Source organism: Emys orbicularis, chromosome 2, assembly GCF_028017835.1.
Source record: "Emys orbicularis isolate rEmyOrb1 chromosome 2, rEmyOrb1.hap1, whole genome shotgun sequence".
Classification (NCBI taxonomy): Eukaryota; Metazoa; Chordata; order Testudines; family Emydidae; genus Emys; species Emys orbicularis.
Window position 1 is genome coordinate 65,212,838 of NC_088684.1, and position 23,575 is coordinate 65,236,412.

General features: G+C 48.3%; 1 protein-coding gene across 1 annotated transcript in view; it reads right to left on the reverse strand.

Annotated features, from left to right (window-relative positions):
* CLVS1 (clavesin 1) overlaps positions 1-23,575 on the reverse strand; it is a 119,000-nt gene that overhangs the window by 17,172 nt on the left and 78,253 nt on the right. The gene's annotated exons all lie outside the window — the stretch shown is intronic.

A 23,575-nucleotide genomic window follows, 5' to 3' on the forward strand; every position in this document is an offset into this window, starting at 1 on the left:
ATTCCCCCTTAAATCATCATTACAATAGCTGAACTTTCTGGGTGAGTGAGCAGCACATTATGGGGAGCAAGGCGGGTGGGAAATGCTGATATGTGAAGGTGTTGACAGAGAGAGCATGTGACAGCACCATGGAAACTGACACCACTAAGTGCTTGCTGCTGAGGTTTAGTACAAATATCCAAGCATTAGCATTCAGGTAGAGTAGTCTCACAGAGGTGTTTGCTTAGGTGCAATAGGATGCTACTGCAATGTGGTACACATAATACATAGGAGGCTACTGGAGTTTCTTTAAAGGTACATTGTAAATGATATATTGTATCTACATTCACATCATATAAATGTCAGGGTCTATCAGGGAATAGGCTAGGCTCCTTTCACTTTTGGAAACAGTGCAACTGCTGCTGCATATATGTGCTGATGACACCCACAGAGAGAGGCAAGTTGGCTGCTTTCTGACAGGAACTGGGACCTCTTTATAAACAACTAAGAAGATACATTCACTAATGATACATTTTGCTAGTCACCAGCTCCAAAGGAATGCAATTATTATTTCCATTATGGCTATAGCATTCGGTAAGAATTTTAGGACCAGCTCCTCAGCTAGTATAAATTAGTGTGGTTGCATTGACCTCAACAGAGCTATGATGATTAACACCAGCGAGGATATGGCCTTTAAAGTAGATGCACCTGGGGAAAAATTGAAATGTACGAACTTTCAGCAAAGCCAAAAGTGGATTTCTGCTCTGTATAAAGATGATGAAAAAAGAGCACCTGGAGTTGATCGGAAAATGGCATTTCCATCCCATGGGAAATTCCCATATTTTGATATTTGCTTTTGTCCCAGTTTGGGATGAAAAGTCAAAATATAGAAACATTTCACAGAATGACAATTTCTGAAACATTTCCATTGAGAATGACATTATTCTCTGTGTCTGCCTGAGCCACCACAGTGCCTCATGGGAGCTGTAGTTCTGGGTCCCTCTTGGTCTCTGTAGCAGAGCTGCAGACTGTCTCTCCCAGTAGCTCAGCCACAGGGAGAGACTGGAGTGCAACATAAGAGATGTAGTATGGCCAGGAAACAAGGGAGCATAGAGGAATTAGGGGCCTGGAACTACAACTCCCATAAATCACCATGGTAGTTCAGGCAGACATTGAGATTAATGTTGACCCAAAACAAAATGTTTTGGTTCAATTTTCCTGCTATTGCTCTTTTCCCATGGCAAATTTCAATTTCAACTAAACTCCATTTTCCAATGAGAAAACATTTCGCTCAGAGTATTGTGACCAGCCCTAATGGCACCTTTTCCCAAAGTAAATCTACTTTCTACGTGCATTCAGAATTATATGGGCCAGGTGGTCAGTGGTGTATATTGGCATACCTCCCCTTGGCCCATATACATATAATTTAGTGGGGAAAGTAAGTTTTACTACTGTCAGCCCAACACAGCTCTGGAGGTCAGTGATTCTGGCTTGTGTACAATGGGATATACTAAGTACAATAGCGAAGCCACCCATACAACCGCATTGTTTAAATGCATTCACATTTAAACAGTGTATGCCTTAATTACCTGTGGAAACCCCAAAAGGCAATAGGATTCCCCAAGGGGTACAGAGGGTAGCTTGCTGCAGCATCCTGCAGAGTCTTTATTACTGGGCCTTATGAACAGGAAAGAGCCCAGCTTGACTTTTATATCCCAGCTTGGGTTTGTAGGGCTATCAGTTAGAAACACCCATCATTTTTCTTTTCAACTTTGTACATTCAATATGGATATTGCTGAGCGACAGCTCTGGAGCCCCAGTGTGCCATTTTCACAAAGTCACCAATCAGAGCAGAAATATATTTGAAAGAAAAGCTCATGTCTCGTATATTGTGTCTTGTATTGTTTTTAGCTAGTTGCACTAAGCTGTGTGAGATCTCTCCCTGATCACACTTGGGCTCTCTGCTGATTTCTCTGAGGCAAGATGAAAGTAACTAAAGTTGATTTTCTGTTGGAGAACTCGTGCTTTTAGGAATTCTTTGTCTTTCTTGTGCCTTTGTGATTCCGTGGAAAGGTGCATTTTATTATGAGAATTTTTGTGTGTGTGTCTTGAGTACATTTTTTTTATCTCTAGCTGAGTCTTTCTTAAAAAAAAATTGGGCCTAAACCTTCCCATTGATATCAATGATAATTTTGTCATTGAGTTTTCTGGGAGCAGGGACTGCATCTTGCAAATAAGTCTGGAAATGCATTAATGACCTGATCCAAAGCCGTTTGCAATCAGTAGTAGTCTTTCAGTTTCTGCACTGGTGATGAAACTGTGACATCTGGGGATTTCTCAGACTAGCTATCTATGTACTTATCTGGCTCCATGGGGCTAGAATATGACAGCATCATAATCAGATTGTAGGAAACTTTTTGTTTCCAGTTATTAACTTAACTGGTGCTGTAGAAAAGACTTTCTATTGCAGAATTCCTCTTTTTTGGTTTGACTTTCTCTCTCTCTCTTTCCAGTGCTTTTTTCCCCCTCCAAAGCAGTCAGTAACAGAAATAAACACTAAAGTGCCAGAGTGGAACTCTCAAGAAAATGCTGAAGTCCACATCCACCTCAATATACTTTTTTCTTTCAGACTGTAAAGACTCTCCTAGTTCAGAGATCAGAAGGGAGGATAACTCAGTTCTTTCCCTCTCTCAAGTTTTATGTGCCACCTCTGCACTGCAATGCACAGCAGTCTGGGACTGAAAACTGTCAAGCACATAATGTTATGTTAAATAACTTGGGAGGAATATCTATGAGTTGAGTGAGAGGCAATTTTTCACCACTTCCTCCCACTCCCTCCATCACCGTGTTTTTATTTATTTATTTTGCCATGTGAACACGCAGCAGAAACCTTCTACTGTTCTTTCTTCATTCTTTTGTGCTGAAGGCTAAAAATCAAGATGATCTTCTAACAGTAAATACAAATCTGACACCAAAGGATATTAGAGAGGGAAGTTTAAACTTCTGAACATAAAAGTTAGAAATGGGTCTGAGGTGGAACACTGGATCCAAACCTTCCGAACTGTTTGACATGGACTTCAACCACCAATGAGCTGAACCAACACACAAAATCCAAACAAATTTTCAAATTTGGGAAAGTTCAGATTGAAATCACATTCCAGTTCTGAATTTTGTGACTCAAACACATCGCTAATGACAATGTGTGTACACAATCGTTTGCAATCAAAAAGCAAAATCATCTCTCCTTCAAAAGTCCAGTGCAATCTGTGTAAAAATCCCCTCACCAATGCAAATAAATGCACAGCCTTTTCCATTTGAACACAGTTTCGCCTACATTTGGGAAGGGTTTTAATCACAAGCAAAAGTGTTTAAATCAGGTCATTTTTCTCTATATTGAGCACAAAAACTAAAGCTTCTTGCTTCTCAGTACATTTGATCAGTCCCTATAATGGTTTAGAGCTTCCACAGATGGTATATTAATAGTTCAGTAACAGTTTCTCCACAGAGAAGTACTGTGACTGATGCCATAGTGGTGTAAGGAGCCTTTCAGCTCTAGGTCCCGGGACCAAAACTAGCCTAGTTTGGTGGTGATAGGAACTGATACTTATTGCCGTCTGATGCCTCTTCAGTGGCCTATGGCTTTATGTAGGCTAGGATAAAAGGTGTATTTTTAAAACATGTTAGCTAACGTGCTTTAACACATTTTGAAGCCCTCATGTAAACAGGGCAGGTTGTGTTAGCCAGCTGAGGTGAATTTTTATGCTTGTCTACCCATTGAATGAGCATGGGGGCTGACTATTTTCCCACCCCCACCAGCACAGTTCCTCAGGCTCAGGGTGCTGGGGAGGCTTGTACTGGTACTGCCCAGGCCAGGGGTCGGCAACGTTTGGCACGCGGCTCGCCAGGGTAAGCACCCTGGCGGGCCGGGCCAGTTTTATTTACCTGCTGACGCGGCAGGTTTGGCCGATCGCGGCCCCCACTGGCCGCGGTTCGCCGTCCCAGGCCCATGGGGGCGGCGAGAAGCGGCGCGGGCGAGCGATGTGCTGGCCGTGGCTTCCCGCCACTCCCGTTGGCCCGGGATGGCGAACCGCGGCCAGCGGGGGCCGCGATCGGCCGAACCTGCCGCGTCAGCAGGTAAATAAAACTGGCCTGGCCCACCAGGGTGCTTACCCTGGCGAGCCGTGTGCCGAACGTTGCCGACCCCTGGCCCAGGCTTTTGCTGTTTGGTGGATAGTTAGAAGGTTTCCTGTTTAATCTCACAGCTTCTCCCTGCACTAAATTCAATTTTAAAAAGACACTGTAAGAACTCATTAATTTTCCCGTTGCTAATCTATGAGCCTAACGATTCTCACCAAAAGTCCTCTCTTCTAAGAAGGATTTACTAACAGAGGGCTGTAGCTAAATCTTAGTCAAATAAGATTTTGCTTTTTTTGGGGGGGGGGGGGTATAAAGCGTACCCAAGTACATACACTAGTATATGCTGAAATATTATCATATTGAAAACTGAAGTATAAAGTGAACGTTGGGGTGCACTATCCCAGGGTTTTTTGTGTGTGTGTGTTTGTTCTCCTGCCATACTGACTAATTCACAAAATTCAATAATTCACAATAGGTCTCCCAGTCATTAGTGCAAATTAATGAGGGCCCATAAACCATCCGTTCATGTATCTTGGCAGATGGTACCAATAAATTAGGGTATAGAGCACAGATTTGTTTAGTAAACTTGAATTTGTGATAGAATCACACTGCCATATCACATGGTCTAACCAAATTGCTTGTAAGGTAACCTTGGGGCTGAAGAGGGAATTCTTTCACTTTTTCCTCCTCCTACTACTTTGCTGAAGCAGCTCAGAACCATTTAAGAATTTAAAAAATATCCAAAACTCCAAAAAGCATGCTAAAAATTGTTATTCTGGGGTTCCCCACCACCACAGACTAACATTCAAACCAAATTAGTCTCTGGTATGACTTCTAGCTTGAGTAACTGTCACGTCACCACTTTGGAATCCCGGCAGAGGTGTTACATGCAAACATGTCCTCTCTCCAAAATAGCATGCAGTCTAATTAAATGTGAAAAAACCCTCAGTTCACTCTCAACAGTGTGGCTGAGATTTTATACAACAGAAGTGAGGAATTCAAAAGTTACCGGGACGCATTGCTCATCTGCATTTTGTACTGCAATGCCTGCTGTGCCGTACCCTCTGTATTATATGTCATATAGGTGTGTGCTCACTGTGACTAAGTTATGGTGGGTGTCAAACTATAACTTTGAATTTCTTAGCATCTGTGGGTGTAAAATCTGACCCATTAACTTACATTAACATGTTTTTGTTGTTTTTTAAAAATGTAGCTTCCTTGTTCTTTTAAAGGGTGGGGGGAATAAAGTTGCCCGTGGAGAAGTCTGCAAAATTATTTGATTATACCTCTGTACCTTGCGGAGTATACAAAATTTGAAATTACATGTTGGGATAGTGGGAAGGCAACCAAAAGACCATCAGATCTGGAAGTACTTTAAGGTTTAACTTGAAGCCATAAAACTCCTGGGGTGCTATATGGAATTCTGTTCTAGAGGTCTGCTGAATGAATGCATCTGCTACTGCTATACTGAGTAATCAGAAATAGGCTAGAGAACTTAACAAAACTCTCTGAGCTACCAAACCGATGGCTCACTGTGAACTATTAGCTACAGTTATTCATTTGAAGTCATCAAAACAGCAGAGGAACGATATAGATGCCAGGTTTCTAAGAGGAACCATGTTTCCAAGCTTCTCCAAGACAGCAGGCTTAGCAATAAGCTTAGGAGAGTAGTCAAGACCTCAGAGCTAATTCTGTTTGTCTTTGTGTTATCCTCTGGTGGTTTGTTGTAGGTGGAACTTTGGGCTTGGATTGAATTGTGATGCGCCAGTGATAAGAGGGACAACATTGACTTGACCCTGACAACGTTTATTATTAAAATCTGTAATGGTTTTGTCTGTTGGTTAAATGATTTTTCACCTGAAGATGTTCACATGGTTTCATGTTGTTGCTGTTATAGCTATGCCTGGAGCCAGAATTCCTGGTCAATAAAATTTCTTTGGCTATTGTCACCACACTAGCTCCTGCAACAGCTCCCAATTTCCTCTCCGTTCTTTCATGAACCCTGTCCTCCTCACTGACTGGATTAGGATCTTCTGCCTCCATGGTCTGCTGTAAGTCACTTCTGGGAGGCATGAGGTAAGGCTGGCATTGACAGTAGTGCAGCACCTTTCTAGTATTGCAACGAAGCAACATATAGCGGGTTGGCCTGTGTCCTGGTACAGAACCTTCCAAAGTAAAATGATAGCACAGTATCCATCATTAAAAGTCAACATGTGGTCACAGTGGAAAAAAACCCTGTCATTTCCTTATATTTGGAAAAATAACTGCGGGGTATTTCAGACAAAAAAAGGGAGCCAACTGTGGCTAAATGTTGACCTTTTAATGGTAACCACTAATTGAAAAACCTGATTTTTTTTTTTTGTATTAAAATTTTCAGGGAGAGAGGAAGGTGGCCAAACATTGAGTTTTGGATGAAAAGTTGAGTCAAAAATTCTAAATTTAGAGAATTTTGACTAGCTCGAGTAAGCACAGTATGCTGAAGGAACAAATGGTAGCCACATATACATACCACAGCCATCAGAAGGGACTAACCCAGTATAAGCCTCTCTCACTTGAGTTAAGGGAGTAACTGCTTTAATTGTGAATAAATAGGAGACTCTTTTTCATCTCTGGGGACGGATTTGGCACTTAGCCATTATATTACTCTGGTTTACTGGTGATCAATGCAAGATGCTGATTTGGAGAGATGTTTCTTTATTTAGATGGATTTAAAATGTGGCTATCACTGGACTATAGACACATTGGAAAAAATGTAATGCAAAATACATACAATATCAATTGGACCTATACACAACATTTATAACTTTCCCCAACCTATCCAGACTAAAAGTCTCCCTTCCTAGCTATTTCCTACCCTATAGAAAGCCTGTGAAAACAGAAGAGCTTTGCAGCCTGGCCTGAGGGTAATAGATCAGTTATGATATCAAATCAATAGGTGAACGGGGGCACTGTGTTTCTGGGGGGCAGAGAAGAAAACACTGAGTCACTTTGACCAGATTTAAAAGGGCAATAAAGGGAGACACATGAATGCGTGCAAACAGCCAGGGGTAAAGTGGATAAAGTACACCAGCGAATTTCTCATACATCAGGAACTGTAAAAGCAAAAGCTGCTTTAAAAGGGAAACATCTCTGTAGAGTCAGTCTCCTTAAACATGCATTGTTCCCCTGAGCCATATTATTGAAGAAATCTACACCACTAGTATAGCACTTTTATTCTGTATTTCCTTCACATTGGCCTTGCAGTATCTGCTCATCTATTCTCGGCTAAAAGAATTTCAGACATGATGAAAGTAGACACTGAATGACTTCTATTAAAATGTCACAGAGAGGACAAATGCCCATAGCATTGGTTAAAGTGGATAAAGACAACCAAACAAAAGGCTATTAGGGAAGGTCTGCTGGCACTTGCCTTTCATCTCAGGAGATCTATTGACTTTAAACCAAAACTCCTCATCCTGCTTATGATTGTGGCCGTGTATTAAACGGGGATATCATCGCTGGACTAAGACTTGTTCTTTGATCCGTCACTTTTATGTAACAAATATGACAGCGGAGAAAAGAGCATTTCATTATTTATAAAAATGGGCAAACTAGTTCAGACTAAATAGAAATGTCACTGAAACTTTGCGCAAGACCCGAATGAAACCTAGAGTGTTTTTTGTGTGTGGTGTTAAAAAAGTATCTATTTTTGACTTTTGCAAAAGGTGGAAGCAGACAGGCTGTTCTGATGGAAGAGAGATTCCTCGCCAGAAGCCGGGATACCCAGAAATCTCACACCAAACCATATTTTGACAAGATTTCAAACCGAGTCTTGCAGCTCCCAGGTTCTGAGAGTTTAGATGAGCTTCAGTGTAGCAGACAAACATTTAGACTGCTAGAATCCAGGGCATAGAACCTCACTCAAACCTCTCTCGTTTGCTTTGAAGAAAGAGACAGAATAAGACAGTGAGCCCAGCAGCTAAGGGCTGTCTCTGCTCACTGTTGCCCCTCCCCTCTTGCAAAAAAATGTGTTGGCCCAACCTGTAGGCTTCTTTCCACCTCCCCAATTCTGCTCTGCTCCTCCTCTTATAGGTTTGTCATCTCATTATGGGAAGAGAATGGGAGAAAAGGGCATGGGAGCAGTGAACCAAACAGCGAGGGAGTACGGAGCCAGTGACCCATAAGTAGTGGAGTGGGCACATGGACAACACATATAGTAGGCTAGGGAAGGCTGTGCCTCCCCAATCAGTCCCGCATGGCCCCACCCACACTCCGCCCCGAGGCCCCCTCCTGCTTGTCGCTAGTCGGCCTCAGCCCAGGCAGACTGCTTCTCTTCCGGGAAGCTGGCTGGGACTTGGCGTGGCTGGGGACATCCAGCGCTGGGGGGGCCCTGGTGCTGGAGCTGTGCCACCCGGTGCACCAGGGATGGGTGGGGTGCCGTACACTGCCTGCCCAGTGCTCTGGGGCTTGGGGGGCCATGCACCACCTGCCTGGTGCTCCGGGGGGCTGTGCGCCACCCACCTGGAGCTCCAGGGCTGGGAGGTGTTTAGCCACCCCAAGGCTGGGGATGGAGGGCTGGCGGCTGTAGGGGAGGCTCCTGGTTTCGGTGGTGGGAAGGGGACTAGAGGGGCAGGACCTCAGGCGGTGGGGTGGGCCAGGCCGGGGGCTAGCCTCCTCAAGGTTCACCTGCCCATGAGTAGGCAGCTGAGAGTCTTCAAGATCCAGGAGGGTAATGAAGCAACAGTGGCAGCAGCAATGCAGTCCTGCAGGTGGGGGCAGTGGGTAGTGTTAAGTGAATTTGGATTTGCCTGGGCAAGGATCACTCTTTCCCCTGGTGTCCCTGGGCAAAGAATCTCCCCTTTAAACTCCTCTCTTCCTGGAACCCCATGATCTGCCTGGACAGAGACCACTTCTTCAAACCCTCCAGCTCTTTGGCAGCCTTGCAAACACCTAGAATATAATAAGGTGATAAGTAACAGTCAGCATGGATTTGTCAAGAACAAAGCATGTCAAACCAACCTGATAGATTTCTTTGACAGGGTAACAACTGTTGATGGGGGGAAGCAGTAGATGTGGTATATCTTAACTTTAGTAAGGCTTTTGATACTCTCTCACATGACTTTCTCATAAACTAGGGAAATACAAGCTAGATGAAGCTATTATAAGGTGGGTGCATAACTGATTGGAAAACCATTCCCAGAGAGTAATCATCAGTGGTTCATAATCAAGCTGGAAGGGTATATCAAGTAGGGTCCCACAGGGATCAGTTCTGGGTCCCGTTCTGTCCAATGTCTTCATCAATGATTTAAATAATGGCATAGAAAGTACGCTTATAAAGTTTATGGATGATACCATGATACCAAGCTGGGAGGGGTTACAAGTGCTTTGGAAGATTAAAATTCAAAATGATCTGGACACACTGGAGAAATGGTCTGAAATAAATAGGATGAAATTCAATAAGGACAAATACAAATTATTCCACTTAGGAAGGAACAATCAGTTGCAAACATACAAAATGGGAAATGACTGCCTAGGAAGGAGTACTGCGGAAAGGGAGCTGGAGGTCATAGTGGATCATAAGCTAAATATGAGTCAACAGTGTAACACTATTTCAAGAGAAGTACATCCAGTCATCTTCATTATCTCTTCCATTCCTTGGGTCACTACCACTGCTGCCTCTGTAGCTGTCATAGCCTTCACTGCTAAGCTTCTGTTAAGAAGGAATCACCTCCTGCCCCCCCCCCACACAAACCCTCCAAACCTACAAAAATACCACACACACCTTCCCTCAAACCCCCCCAAACAAAGTCCCCCCTCAAGCTCCCCTAACACTCTCCATCAAACTCCCCTAAGAAACTCCCCCTCAAATTCCCCCCAAACTCCCCTGTTTTCAGCTCTGTTTGCTGACTTCTGTGCCCCTGATCCTGTCAACCAGCTCCAATTTCAACTCTTGTAAAAATGTAATATGACAATACTCTCTGTTCCTATCACATGCTTTAGACCCAAGTGGCACACAACAAAGACATGACCAGTCTTTGAACGCCGAGAAGACTTTACTCTAGAGCTAGTTAGAACAGTTCTGACAAAACAGTCTAAGCTAGTATGGTCCCTCTCATAAAGGTTTGCATGTCCTTGATAAATACACAGGGGGAGGCATAGCCATGATCTTGTTGAATGCTCTTTTGTGATTATTTTTCCTTTTGAGGAAGAGTTGTGTGGGGTTTAAATTCTGTAACTCCCATTGGTTTTAATGGGAGTGTGACAGAGTGCTCGGAAATAGCAACTGAACCAGCACCCTGATCACTGTTTAACCAATGATGCTCCCAGGAAGGGCCTGACTAAGGGCATGGCTACACTTGCAGATGTAGAGCGCTTTGAGTTAAAGCAGCCTTCATAGAGCACAGTAGGGAAAGCGCTGCAGTCTGTCCACACTGACAGCTGCAAGCGCACTGGTGTGGCCGCATTTGCGGCACTTGCAGCGGCATTGGGAGCGGTGCATTGTGGGCAGCTATCCCACAGAGCACCTCTTCCCATTCTGGCGCTGTGGTTTGTGGGAAGGGGGTGGGGGGAGCGGGCCATTCTGGGTCCTGTCCCAACACGCTGTGATGCATTGGTTCGCATCCCAGCAATCCCTCTGCTTCTGTCCACAATTGGCCCCATCTTTCAACATTTTTTGTACTGCACGCTCTGTCTTCCCTTTCGGTCTGCAGGAATGGAGCCCGAACTGCTGAGGAATATGCTGATGAGTCTCGCCAGCACATCGCATTTGGCAGTCGAGTTATTCCTTAAGATCCAAAGTGACAGTGAGGACTTTGACGATGATATCGACTCGAGTAACACATACGATACGAGATTGCTTGTGGCATTCATGGTCATGCTCACCATTGTGGAACGCCGCTTTTGGGCTCAGGAAACAAGCACTGAGTGGTGGGATCACATCGTCATGCAAGTCTGGGATGACGAGCAGTGGCTGCAGAACTTTCGGATGAGAAAAGCCACTTTCATGGTACTGTGTGATGAGCTCGCCCCCACACTGCGGCGCAAGGACACGAGATTGAGAGCTGCCCTGACAACGGGTGGCTATTGCAATCTGGAAGCTGGCAACTCCAGACAGCTAACGATCAGTCGCTAACCAGTTTGGAGTGGGGAAGTCGACTGTTGGAATCGTGTTGATGCAAGTTTGCAGGGCCATTAATCGCATCCTGCTCAGACGAACTGTGACTCTGAGTAACGTGCATGACATTGCGGCTGGCTTTGCACAAATGAGTTTCCCTAACTGCGGAGGGGCAATAGATGGGACGCGTATTCCAATTCTGGCACCAGCCCACCTAGCCTCCAAGTACGATAATCGGAAGGGCTATTTCTCTATGGTTCTCCAGGCACTTGTGGATCACCGTGGGCGTTTCATTGACATTAATGCAGGCTGGCCCGGAAAGGTGCATGACGCACGCATCTTTCGGAACACTGGCCTGTTCAGGAAGCTGCAAGCTGGGACTTTTCCCCAGACCAGAAGATCACCGTAGGGGAAGTCGAAATGCCCATTGTGATCCTTGGAGACCCTGCTTACCCTTTAATGCTGTGTCTCATGAAACCCTACACAGGGAGTCTTGACAGGAGCAAGGAGCGGTTCACCAACAGGCTGAGACAGTGCTTGTGGAGTGTGCTTTTGGCCGTTTAAAGAGCCGCTGGCGCTCTCTGTATGGGAAGCTGGACCTGGCCAATAACAGCATCCCTGCGGTTATATCTGTGGGCTGTACCCTCCATAACATTTGTGAAGGGAAGGGTGAAAGATTCACTCAGGCATGGAACTTGGAGGTTCAACACCTGGAGGCTGAATTTGGACAGCCAGAGAGCAGGGCTATTAGAGGGGCCAAGTGCAGGGCTGCAAGGATTAGGGATGCCTTGAGGGAGCAATTTGAGGCTGAAAGCCACCCGTAATATCTGGTGCCCTGCACCAGAGTGAAGTGCAGTGGTTCCAATGCTAGTAGGAATCTGTGTTTGCTACGTATGATTCACTGACTTGCAGTGCCTGTTGCTTTCCTGGGTTAAGGTATCTTTTACTTTATGCAATAATAAATAATGTTTTCGAAGAAAAAAAATGCATTTATTGAAAAGAAACACAACTGCTTGGGAAACAGAAAGGGCAAGGGGGTGGGGTGGGGAATGGTACAATCACAGCTTTGCGTATGTCCTGTTATCATACTCAGTCTTCCTGTTTGGAGTGCTGTGCAATGAGTGCTGCACTTCAGGATGGCTATACTGCATGGTGATGGGGGTTGAGTGCAGTGGGTAAGGGTCGTACTTTTCAGGGCTGGGTGGTGAAGCTACAGGCGTTGGAGGCAGCTGGTGGCGATAAGAACCCGGATGTTGGGATAAGTGGGTTGGAGGTGACATGGGGGCACAAGGGAAAGAGTTTTGGGACAAGGGCTACGGGGGGGGGCAGGGCAGAAGTGCTCCGCCTGCATGGCTACGAGCGCCTGGATCGAGTCCGCTTGGTGCTCCATAATGCTTATCAGCTGCTCTGGGCTTTGGTGCCGGCGATCCACATTCAGCTGGCGAACCCTCCTTTCACTCTCCCGCCACTCCTGCACTTTTTGATTTTCGTTAAGGGACTGCTGCATTACTTCATGCAACATGTCCTCTTTGCTTCTATGTGGCCTCTTCCTGATTCTTTGCAGCCTCTCGGCTGGTGATAACACAGACGGCTGAGATCTCAAGGTTGCATCTGTAAAGGCAAAATGCAACACTTAACAGAGGCAGCATTGTTCACACCAGACAGAGCAATGATTCAGCCGTACTTAAAGACAAGCACAGTCTACACAATAGCAGAAATTGCCCGTCCCAACGCGAGTGCACATAACCCATGGGAGCCCCAAAATGGTATGTAAGCACAGGGTTAAGGGGGACTGATTCTTTCATGGCTGTACTGTCCTCTGGGTTTCTGTGCCTTAGGAAGAGCCAACAGCTGCAGGGGGCCCCTATACTGAACACTGTCCCCACATTTTCCACAGGAGTTCGTCCTGGAAGATATCTTGCTGATGAGGGTGATCTGGGAAGCAAGGGAGGGTCTGCTACTACAATGCAGCTTCCGCCCTGGTCCATATGCAGCTTGCCTGTGTGCAGCAATGGTCCCCCCGCCCCTCACGGCACAGTGGCACAGACATGTTAACCTGACTGGGACAAGGACCACAGTGGCTCTCCCACAAAACCTGCGTAAGCGCAGTGCCCAAGTTCTGGCTGAGACCTTTGAAGAGATCACTGAGGCCAATTACCGCGATGTGAGAGAGCACATCAATGCCCTATTCCACATCTAGGCATGCATGCAGCCCGAACCCTCCTCGCCCCAAAAGCCCACACCGAATAACTTTCTTCCCAAAATAAAAGCCGCTTACTGGGAACCTCCTCTGGTGTTTGTCCTTCCCCAAGCACTGGCCGCCGTGACTGGCTACCTTTCTCCTGGCTTGAGAACAGCTCCTGGCTGCATGTGTAAGCGGGGGAATGGTCCCGCTATTGTGGGGAACTTTCCTGGCTTCTGCACTACCCCGGTGAAGTGGGCTAACGAAAGGATCCGAGTCCTCGCTCCCACTTCCTTTACCCAGAGGCCTCCCTGCCCTTGAGGACTCCCCTTCCACTCTCCTGTCTGGCAGAGTCCTCGTAAACCCCGACAAGGCTGGGCCCAGGATTCCTGGGGGGCTTGACCCCCAACCCTGCTGTGGTCACCTAGGACAGGGGCTAGGGTGTCCCCACTCCGGGGTACTCTCTTTGCACTGGGCACCTCCCTGACCCACTGATCATTTTATACAATTTAAAGCAAATACAAGTTATTTAATTAACAATTACTTTTAAAAAAAGAATAAAGAAAAATGGAAAAGGTTAAAGGAAACACATCACCCTGCTCTGAGGCAGGGAATATCACAAGCAGTGTCTCTGGAACGTCAGGGCAGTTCACAGTCTGTTCCTTGTAGGTCCCGGGCCTCCTTCTCAGGCCCTGGCTGTGCTGCAGGGACGCTGCGGGTTGAACACTTGCTCTGGCGGTGGCCACACGCTCTCAGGCTCTAGGTGGCAGGACCCTTCTTCCCAGCGTCGCCCCCGCCCTGTCAGGGTTACGATCCCCCTCCAAGTCTGGCCTGCAAGGCCTCTTGGCTGAGGTATCTCCCTGTGCTGGGCCCACTGCCAGGGTCCCCCTCACTCTCCCCAGCTGCTCACCGCACCCAGCTCCGGACTGCTCCAGCCCCAGCTCCAGCTCCACTCTGCCTCAGCACGGCTGCTGCTGCTGCTCTGCCTCCAGCTCCCTGGGCTGCTTCTCTGGCCCCTCTGGCTCAGGTTGCTGCAGCTCTCCTCCCAGGGCAGGTCTGCTCTGCAGGCTGCTTTTGTGACTCTGCTTTGGGGCTGCAGCTCTGCTCCCAGCAACTTAGCTCAGGCCCCTTCTCTCTCCTGGCTGTGCTCTGGCTTTGGGGCTGCAGCTCTGCTCCCAGCAACTTAGCTCAGGCCCCTGCTCTCTCCTGGCTGTGCTCTGGCTTTGGGGCTGCAGCTCTGCTCCCAGCTCAGGATCTGCTCTCCCTGGGCTTTGTCTCTGGCTCTGTGGCTGCGCCTCTGGCCCCTCTGGATCTGGCACGGTTCTGCTCTCCAGCTCAGCTTGGGCCCCTGCTTTCTCCTTAGCTCGGCCCCACTCAGTCTGACCCAGGCAATTCCAGCTCACACGGAGGACGGGGCCTCCCTCGCCTCCTGACCCTCTGATTAGCCTGTCAATCAGGCTGATCTGGAGCATTGGCCTCTCCCCATTGTTCCTGGGGACTGTCAGTCTCAGGCTCCTGATTTGCCATCGACCCTTCCCCTTTTAGTACTGGGAGCAAGCCAATCAAAACACCCCCACTGAATGTTAATAAGGGGGCAACAGTCCCCTTACATTCCCCCTTGCTAAAATACTGCCACATCCACAATATTCACACCGGTACATCCGGGCCCCATAGTAACAACATATACCCACATCATTTTATATCAACAACCCATTAACAATTATCAAAAGAACATTTAACATATTTAACATTCCACATCTACTTCTTAATACCATATATAACAATATTCATTAAAACACTACATAGAACCAATAACATAATTATCTCTAAATCTAACAGGAAGTACACCCTTATTAGCCCTCTGCGACCTTCTTAAGACTGGTGGTTCGTTACCCATATTTTCTATTTCCCTATCCTCAGGTAATACTGGGTCAGTTTGAAGGATCTGGCCATTCTCGTTAGGGTTTGGGTTTGCCCCACTCTGTCCCCCTCTGTATTCGGTTTGTGGGACTAGAACCATTTCCCAATTGGTTTCAGCCTCCTCGGGGTGTACTGATCTACGCCTCCTATGGTCCCTCTCTGGACTAAGAGTGCAATGTTTCAACTGGTCCCTATGTACTACTCTCTCAGGACCCCCTCGTTCAGGCCGGATGGTGTAAACTGGTAGCTCGGGATTGTTGTGAGCGACTACAATGTGGGGATTTGACTCCCATTTGTCCTGTATTTTATTACGCCCCCGGTGTCTATGGTTACGAACTAGTACACGGTCACCAGGCCTGATGAGAGCCCCACTGGACTTGCGATCATAAGTCCTTTTCCTACTTCGGGCTGTGTCTTTAGTTGTATTGAGAGCAACGTCACAGGCTATCTTCAGCCTGTCATGGTGACCTTTGACCCAGTCATCCAAATTGGTCACCTCATCCTCCTCAGGGCCCTCTCTGTCCAGAATATCCAATGGCAACCTGGGATCCCTCCCAAACATGAGATAAAAAGGAGCGTAACCTGTCGACGAATGGACATGGCTGTTATAGGCCAACACCAGCTCAGGGAGATGTTCCTGCCAGGCTCGCTTCTTTTCTGGCGGGAGCGTTCTTAGCATGTCATGCATTGTCCGGTTAAATCTCTCGCACTGAGCGTTTCCTTGCGGGTGATAGGGTGTTGTTCGGCTTTTGGCTATGCCATACAGTTTACACAATTCAGATATCACCTCTGATTCAAAATTCCTCCCCTGATCCGAGTGTAACCGTGCCGGACAACCATAGTACACAAACCAGTGTTTTATGAGGGCTTCAGCCGTTGTCCGCGCTGTCTGGTTTCTAGTTGGAACTGCAACAGTGAATCGGGTGAACATGTCCGTGAGAACCAGTATGTTCTCATACCCCTCTGAAGATCTCTCTAGCCGTGTGTAATCCATCGCTAGGACCTCCATTGGGGCAGTCACATTAGTACAGGTCAAAGGGGCTCGGTTGGGAGGAAACACATCCTTGGCTAAGGCACACCGTTTGCACTGACGGATCCACACTTGCACGTCGTTACCCATCGTGGGCCAGTAATAGTTTCTCCTCATTACCTCCAGAGTGCTCCTGTCTCCAAAATGCCCCCCATGATCATGCCTGGCTTCATAAACTTGACGGCGGAGTGACACAGGCACCACTAACTGCCACACTTCTTCACCATCTCGGGGATGATATGTTACCCGGAACAGCACTCCACGATGTAATCTAAGTCGTTCCCACTGTCTGGCTAGCTTCTTAGACTGGGGGTATCTGGCCCCAAATCTCCGGTCTGGCCTCGTTCGGCTCATGACTGCCACTAAGACAGGTCCAACATCACCTTCTCGTTGCAGAGTTTGAATCTCCTCCCATGAGTACCCCGAGATTATTGCGCTCTCCCCTTTTACCAGGTTTTGTACTGCATCCTTTACCGTCACTTCGTCTTCGGGCTTTGGATTCTCTAGCCACAAACACGTACGCACGACATCTGCAGGAATGACTAGGAAGTCTTTCTCCAGGTCCTCGCCCTCTTCTGATTCCTCCTCCAGAGGCAATCTAGACAGGGTGTCAGCATTGATGTTCTGCCTTCCAGGTTTATACTGTACTTCAAAAGTGAACTCAGCGAGTTGGGCCACCCAGCGGTGTTCAATTGCACCTAAATTACCCGTTGCGAGGTATCGGAGTGGATTGTGGTCTGAGATTACCGTGAATTTAGAGTACACTAAATAATCCTTAAATTTTTCAGTGATAGCCCACTTCAAGGCCAACAGTTCTAGTTTAAAAGCACTGTAGTTTTTGTCATTTCTTTCTGACCTCCTCAGCCCTCGGCTCGCATATGCGATCACACGCTCGGCCCCCTCTTGCTTCTGGCTGAGCACCGCACCTAGGCCGTGCAGGCTCCCGTCCGTTGTCACTATAAATGGCAGGCTAAAGTCAGGATATGCAAGCACAGGTGGTGACATCAGCCGATGTCTTAGTTTGTCAAAAGCTGTCTGACAGGCATCATCCCACACAAAACATTGGTCCCTTCCCTTCCTTTGGGCAGGTTGGCCCACTAGTCCATATAGCGGTGCAGCAATGTGCGCGAACTTTGGAACAAATCGTCTGTAATAGCTCATGAAACCTAGAGCCTGCCGCACTTGCTTGGCATTCTTGGGGACCGGCCAATTTTCCAGCGCCCTGGTCTTCTCTTCATCTACCTGGATTCCATCCTTTGAAATCACATGGCCCAAGAATTTGACTTTTTCACGTAGGAGGTAGCACTTACTCGGCTTCAGCTTCAATCCATGTTCCTTCAATCGTGTGAAAACCAAGTCCAATTTTTCCATATGACTCTCAAAATCCTTGGAAAACACAATAACATCGTCCAGGTATATCAGCAAAATGTCTAAGATATAGTCTCCTAACACCCCCTCCATTAGTCTCTGGAACGTAGCAGGTGCATTACACAAGCCGAATGGCATACGTGTCCATTCAAACAGCCCAAACGGAGTCGTCACTGCTGTCTTTTCCCGGTCTCGTTCTTCCACTGCAACCTGGAAATAACCAGAAGTTAAATCGAGGGTTGAAAACACTCTTGCACTTCCTAATGCATCCAGTGACTCTTCCACCCGGGGTAGTGGGTAGGCATCCTTGTGCGTTACCTCATTCAGTTTCCTGTAGTCACAGCAAAATCGCACCCCACCATCTTTTTTTATTACAATCACGGCGGGTGATGCCCACGGACTGTGGCTTTCTTTAAGGACACCTTGAGTCACTAGGTCCAGAATGTGTTTTTTTACCTCCTGGAACACTCGTGGTGAGATCCGCCGGTGTCTCTGTTTTATCGGGACAGCATCTCCAGTGGCTATTTGGTGTGTCACTGTGGTGGTGTAACCAAAGTCCCGCTCATCCCTGGAAAAGACCTCTTGATGTCTCTCCAGTAGCGCCCGCAAACGGCCAACCTGTGTAGGGGTTAGCTGTTGGAGGTCCACTTGGACTGGAATGGGTAGCTCTCCATCAGGTGCCGCTTGCGATATGATAACCTGTTTGCCTTTTTTTACTTCTGTCACCCGCAGCTCATCCCCATTTTCTTCCAAGGCCACCCCCACTGGGGGTACCACTCCTTCAGGACGGTGTACCTCTGCCACCCTGGTTCGGGGGCACAACTTTATGGCCTTGTTACTTGAGTTTAACAGCCTGACTGGCACTTTTCCTTTGCTGGCATTAGCAAGTACATTTGCAACCAGGAGCCCATTAGGGAGACTGGCCCCAGGTGTTGGCTCAACAAGCACTCTGTATCCGTCAAAGTCGCTTGGCACCCGGCAGCGCCCATCAATAATCTTCTCACTCCAGGGAGGTATAACCACCTTCTGTCTCCCTGCCACCTTAACATAGCCAATTTGTCCCGTTGGACCCGGGAAATGTCCATGTCTCTCCACTTGGGCTAGTACCCGCTTCAGTGTAGCGTCCTTCCTAGGCTGCCCGTGACGGTTCATCTCCTGGGTTCCTTCTCCTACCAACAGTAATTCTTTCAGCTCTCTTATAATATTCATCCCGAGAATTCCCGGTACTCTGTTCTCCATTAAAGTCTTTCCTGAAGCTGTGTCCTTTAGGATAAAGATGCATTTCCCAGGGATTGTTCGACCCATGTACCCTACATCAGCTTCAAGACACCCCACCACAGGGATGGCAAGTCCATTAGCTGCCGTTAGCTGTACAAATCGGGTATTATGCATGGTCAGATCTCTCTCTTTTAAGCAGTTTCGGAAATATGATTCAGAAATAGTGGTGACTTCTGAGCCAGTGTCTATCAAACAGCGGGTTCTCACCCCTGCTATGGTTATATCCACTGTCAAGCAGTCCCCGAAAGCTCGGCCACAGAAGTCACTGAATATACTAACATCATCAGGGTCCTTTTCCTCGCTGCTGACACACTGCCCTTTTCCTAGGGACAGCCGTAGAAACCCTTCAGTCCCCACTTGGCCTTCTGATGGTTGGCTGCTTGCTCCCGGTGCCTCTTGAATTTCAGGCGCCTGGGACTCCAGTCTCCTTCTCAGTGTACAATCTCGGCTAGTATGTCCTGGCCTTTCGCAAGTATAACAAATGTATCTTCCCAGCTCGTCCTTCAGTGGGGCTCTTCGGGATCCCGGTGCCCTTGGATACTTTGGCATACTAATGGGATTTTTTTCTTTCATCAACTCGGTCATCACTTTCAGCATCTCCCCCTGTTGGACCGCCAGTTTTTGGACAGCTTCACTTAAGCTTTCCAATGTTAGCTCTGTTTGGGGCAGGGCCTTTTTCCCAGCAGCTGCATTCACTAGGCCCCCACTTCGTGTATGGGGGTTAGGCTTGGCCGCCTCTGCCACAGGAACTTCCTCTTCTTCTGACCACATAATGGCAGCCTGCATGAGTTCATGGAACTTCTTACTGGGCTCTTCTTTAAACCTCCTTTTCATTTCACGTCGGAGGAAGTCATCACGGAGCCCCAGCACCAACTGCTCTTTCAGAACCGTATCTGGGTCTGGAACTCGCTGAGGGTCTCGCCGCTCCACTTTGCTCATTCTCTCCTGGAGGTCATATGCGTATGCCCGGACAGTTTCACCAGGCTCCTGCTTTCTCTCAAAGAACTCCTTTAGTCGGGTTCCAATAGGTACCTTGTCTCCATACACTTCTAGGAGGAGTTCAAATACCTTTTCCACATCTTTCTTGTCTGCCACTGCCATGAACTTTACTGTGGCCTTGGCCTGGCCCTTGAGGTGCTCCTCTATGAAGTCCACATGATCTTCTTCAGGTACTCTTAGCACACGCAGAGCCGCCTTCACAGACTTGACCCACTCCTCTACTGTAATGTCTCCTGGTCTAGTCGGGAAGCCACCAAACTCCGTGACCTTCCGTTCCCGTGGGACATAAATAGTAGGGGGTTTCTTAGCTTCTGCTGTCTGTTGGTCTATTACTGCCTTGGCCAGCGATAAGGCTTCTCTCTGTTCAGTTCTAGCTTGCTGTAATGCCTCCGCTTGGTCTGATAATCTGCGCTGAAGTTCAGCCAACTGGGTTCGTAGTTCTTCAATTCCAGCCATGGTAGGGTGCTCAACCAGACCCGGACCGTGCTACTAGAACTTAACCAGAAAACCAATGGGATGGACCCTGTGGATAGGATCCTGTTCGTGACGCCAATTATGTAAGCGGGGGAATGGTCCCGCTATTGTGGGGAACTTTCCTGGCTTCTGCACTACCCCGGTGAAGTGGGCTAACGAAAGGATCCGAGTCCTCGCTCCCACTTCCTTTACCCAGAGGCCTCCCTGCCCTTGAGGACTCCCCTTCCACTCTCCTGTCTGGCAGAGTCCTCGTAAACCCCGACAAGGCTGGGCCCAGGATTCCTGGGGGGCTTGACCCCCAACCCTGCTGTGGTCACCTAGGACAGGGGCTAGGGTGTCCCCACTCCGGGGTACTCTCTTTGCACTGGGCACCTCCCTGACCCACTGATCATTTTATACAATTTAAAGCAAATACAAGTTATTTAATTAACAATTACTTTTAAAAAAAGAATAAAGAAAAATGGAAAAGGTTAAAGGAAACACATCACCCTGCTCTGAGGCAGGGAATATCACAAGCAGTGTCTCTGGAACGTCAGGGCAGTTCACAGTCTGTTCCTTGTAGGTCCCGGGCCTCCTTCTCAGGCCCTGGCTGTGCTGCAGGGACGCTGCGGGTTGAACACTTGCTCTGGCGGTGGCCACACGCTCTCAGGCTCTAGGTGGCAGGACCCTTCTTCCCAGCGTCGCCCCCGCCCTGTCAGGGTTACGATCCCCCTCCAAGTCTGGCCTGCAAGGCCTCTTGGCTGAGGTATCTCCCTGTGCTGGGCCCACTGCCAGGGTCCCCCTCACTCTCCCCAGCTGCTCACCGCACCCAGCTCCGGACTGCTCCAGCCCCAGCTCCAGCTCCACTCTGCCTCAGCACGGCTGCTGCTGCTGCTCTGCCTCCAGCTCCCTGGGCTGCTTCTCTGGCCCCTCTGGCTCAGGTTGCTGCAGCTCTCCTCCCAGGGCAGGTCTGCTCTGCAGGCTGCTTTTGTGACTCTGCTTTGGGGCTGCAGCTCTGCTCCCAGCAACTTAGCTCAGGCCCCTTCTCTCTCCTGGCTGTGCTCTGGCTTTGGGGCTGCAGCTCTGCTCCCAGCAACTTAGCTCAGGCCCCTGCTCTCTCCTGGCTGTGCTCTGGCTTTGGGGCTGCAGCTCTGCTCCCAGCTCAGGATCTGCTCTCCCTGGGCTTTGTCTCTGGCTCTGTGGCTGCGCCTCTGGCCCCTCTGGATCTGGCACGGTTCTGCTCTCCAGCTCAGCTTGGGCCCCTGCTTTCTCCTTAGCTCGGCCCCACTCAGTCTGACCCAGGCAATTCCAGCTCACACGGAGGACGGGGCCTCCCTCGCCTCCTGACCCTCTGATTAGCCTGTCAATCAGGCTGATCTGGAGCATTGGCCTCTCCCCATTGTTCCTGGGGACTGTCAGTCTCAGGCTCCTGATTTGCCATCGACCCTTCCCCTTTTAGTACTGGGAGCAAGCCAATCAAAACACCCCCACTGAATGTTAATAAGGGGGCAACAGTCCCCTTACACATGCATCTAGGGATGCCGGGGTGTCTTCCTCCTCCTCAGCACCCTCGCTCCTGCTTTGCTCCTCCTCCTCCTCCTGCCTTGTTGGATTGGGCTCTGAAGTGTCCATGGTGGTCCTCGGAGTGGAGGTGGGGTCACCCCCAAATATCGCGTCCAGCTCTTTGTAAAAATGGCAGGTTGCGGGGGCAGCACCGGAGTGGCTGTCTGCCTCGTGCTTTGCGGTAGGCATTCCGCAGCTCCTTCACTTTAACCCTGCACTGAAGAGCGTCCCGGTCATGGCCCCTTTCCATCATGTCCCTTGATATCTGCCTGAAGGTATCATAATTCCTACGGCTGTAGCGCAGCTGGGACTGGACAGCTTCCTCCCCCCAACACTGATGAGGCCCAGCACCTGGCCATTGCTCTATACTGGGGATCGCCTGGCGCATGGAGGCATGGTCACCTGCAAAGATTCGCTGAGAGCACTCCACGCCTGGCTGAGCAAACAGGAAGGGGATTTTCAAAATTCCCAGAGAATTTAAAGGGCGGGTCTGATGGTTGGTCACCTGAGGGCAGGGCAGTAGAGTTCCAACTGATGACCAGAGTGGCTAGAACAGGCATTGTGGGACACTTCTGGAGGCTGATCAGAGTGCATTAACAGACCAGGGCATCCACACTGGCGTCGCAGCGCTCCAGCGGGGGCGCATCAAACGTTATTCCACTCACCGAGGTGGAGAACCAGGAGCACTCTAGGTGCCTTGCCAGTGTGGACGGGTCATGAGTTAGAGCGCAGTGGGCTGCGCTCTAACTCGCAAGTGTAACCATGCACTAAGGAGAGGAGTTTCTGTTTACCAGATCAGATTGGGGCAGGGAAGCTAATGAGCTAATTAGCCCATTAACAGGGAAGCTGGATAACAAAGCACAGGAAGGAAATGCAAGGGGGTGCAGAGCAGACGAGAGAGAGACACAAGGCAAGCTGGATCTATAAGGGAGCTCTTTGTATGGAGAGACCTTTCCCACCCATCCCCACCCCTTGGTAGAAGGGATAGCTAAGCCGAATGACTCTGTAAATAGTAAGGTGGTGAGGTGAAGCACTGTATATAAACTACAGGGTGATATCTCCAAAAGGAAGGTCTCTGAGCAATCTGTATGAGAGCAAAGAAAACAGGAGGAGCAGCAGGTGCCCCATCACAGGGAGTCATAAATCTAAATCCTGGTTCATTGCTGAAAATGTGCCCCTAGGGACATTTAATACAAGGCAGCTCTTAATGTAGTGATAAACACATTCCTGCATCACTGCCTTTGATTCTGCATCACACACACAGAACAATGGAAATGTATGGAAGATATCTGATCATTTGGCATTATTTGTGTCGTTCGGTCTCTTCCTCATTTCTAATATGCCACTAGGTTTACTTTTTTGCCACATCTCTCCATGCAGAAGTGAAACTTGTTTCATGTATTTGTGTTTCACAAAGACCAAAATAGGCCCAGAACTAAATTGACAGGAGTGGAACAAAGTGCTTTATCTTCAATAAAATATAATCTCTTTGTATAGCACTCTGCCCCTATACAATCCTTTTTTCCTAATAATGCAGCAGTGCCCAGCTAATAAGAAACCCAATTGTAATTGA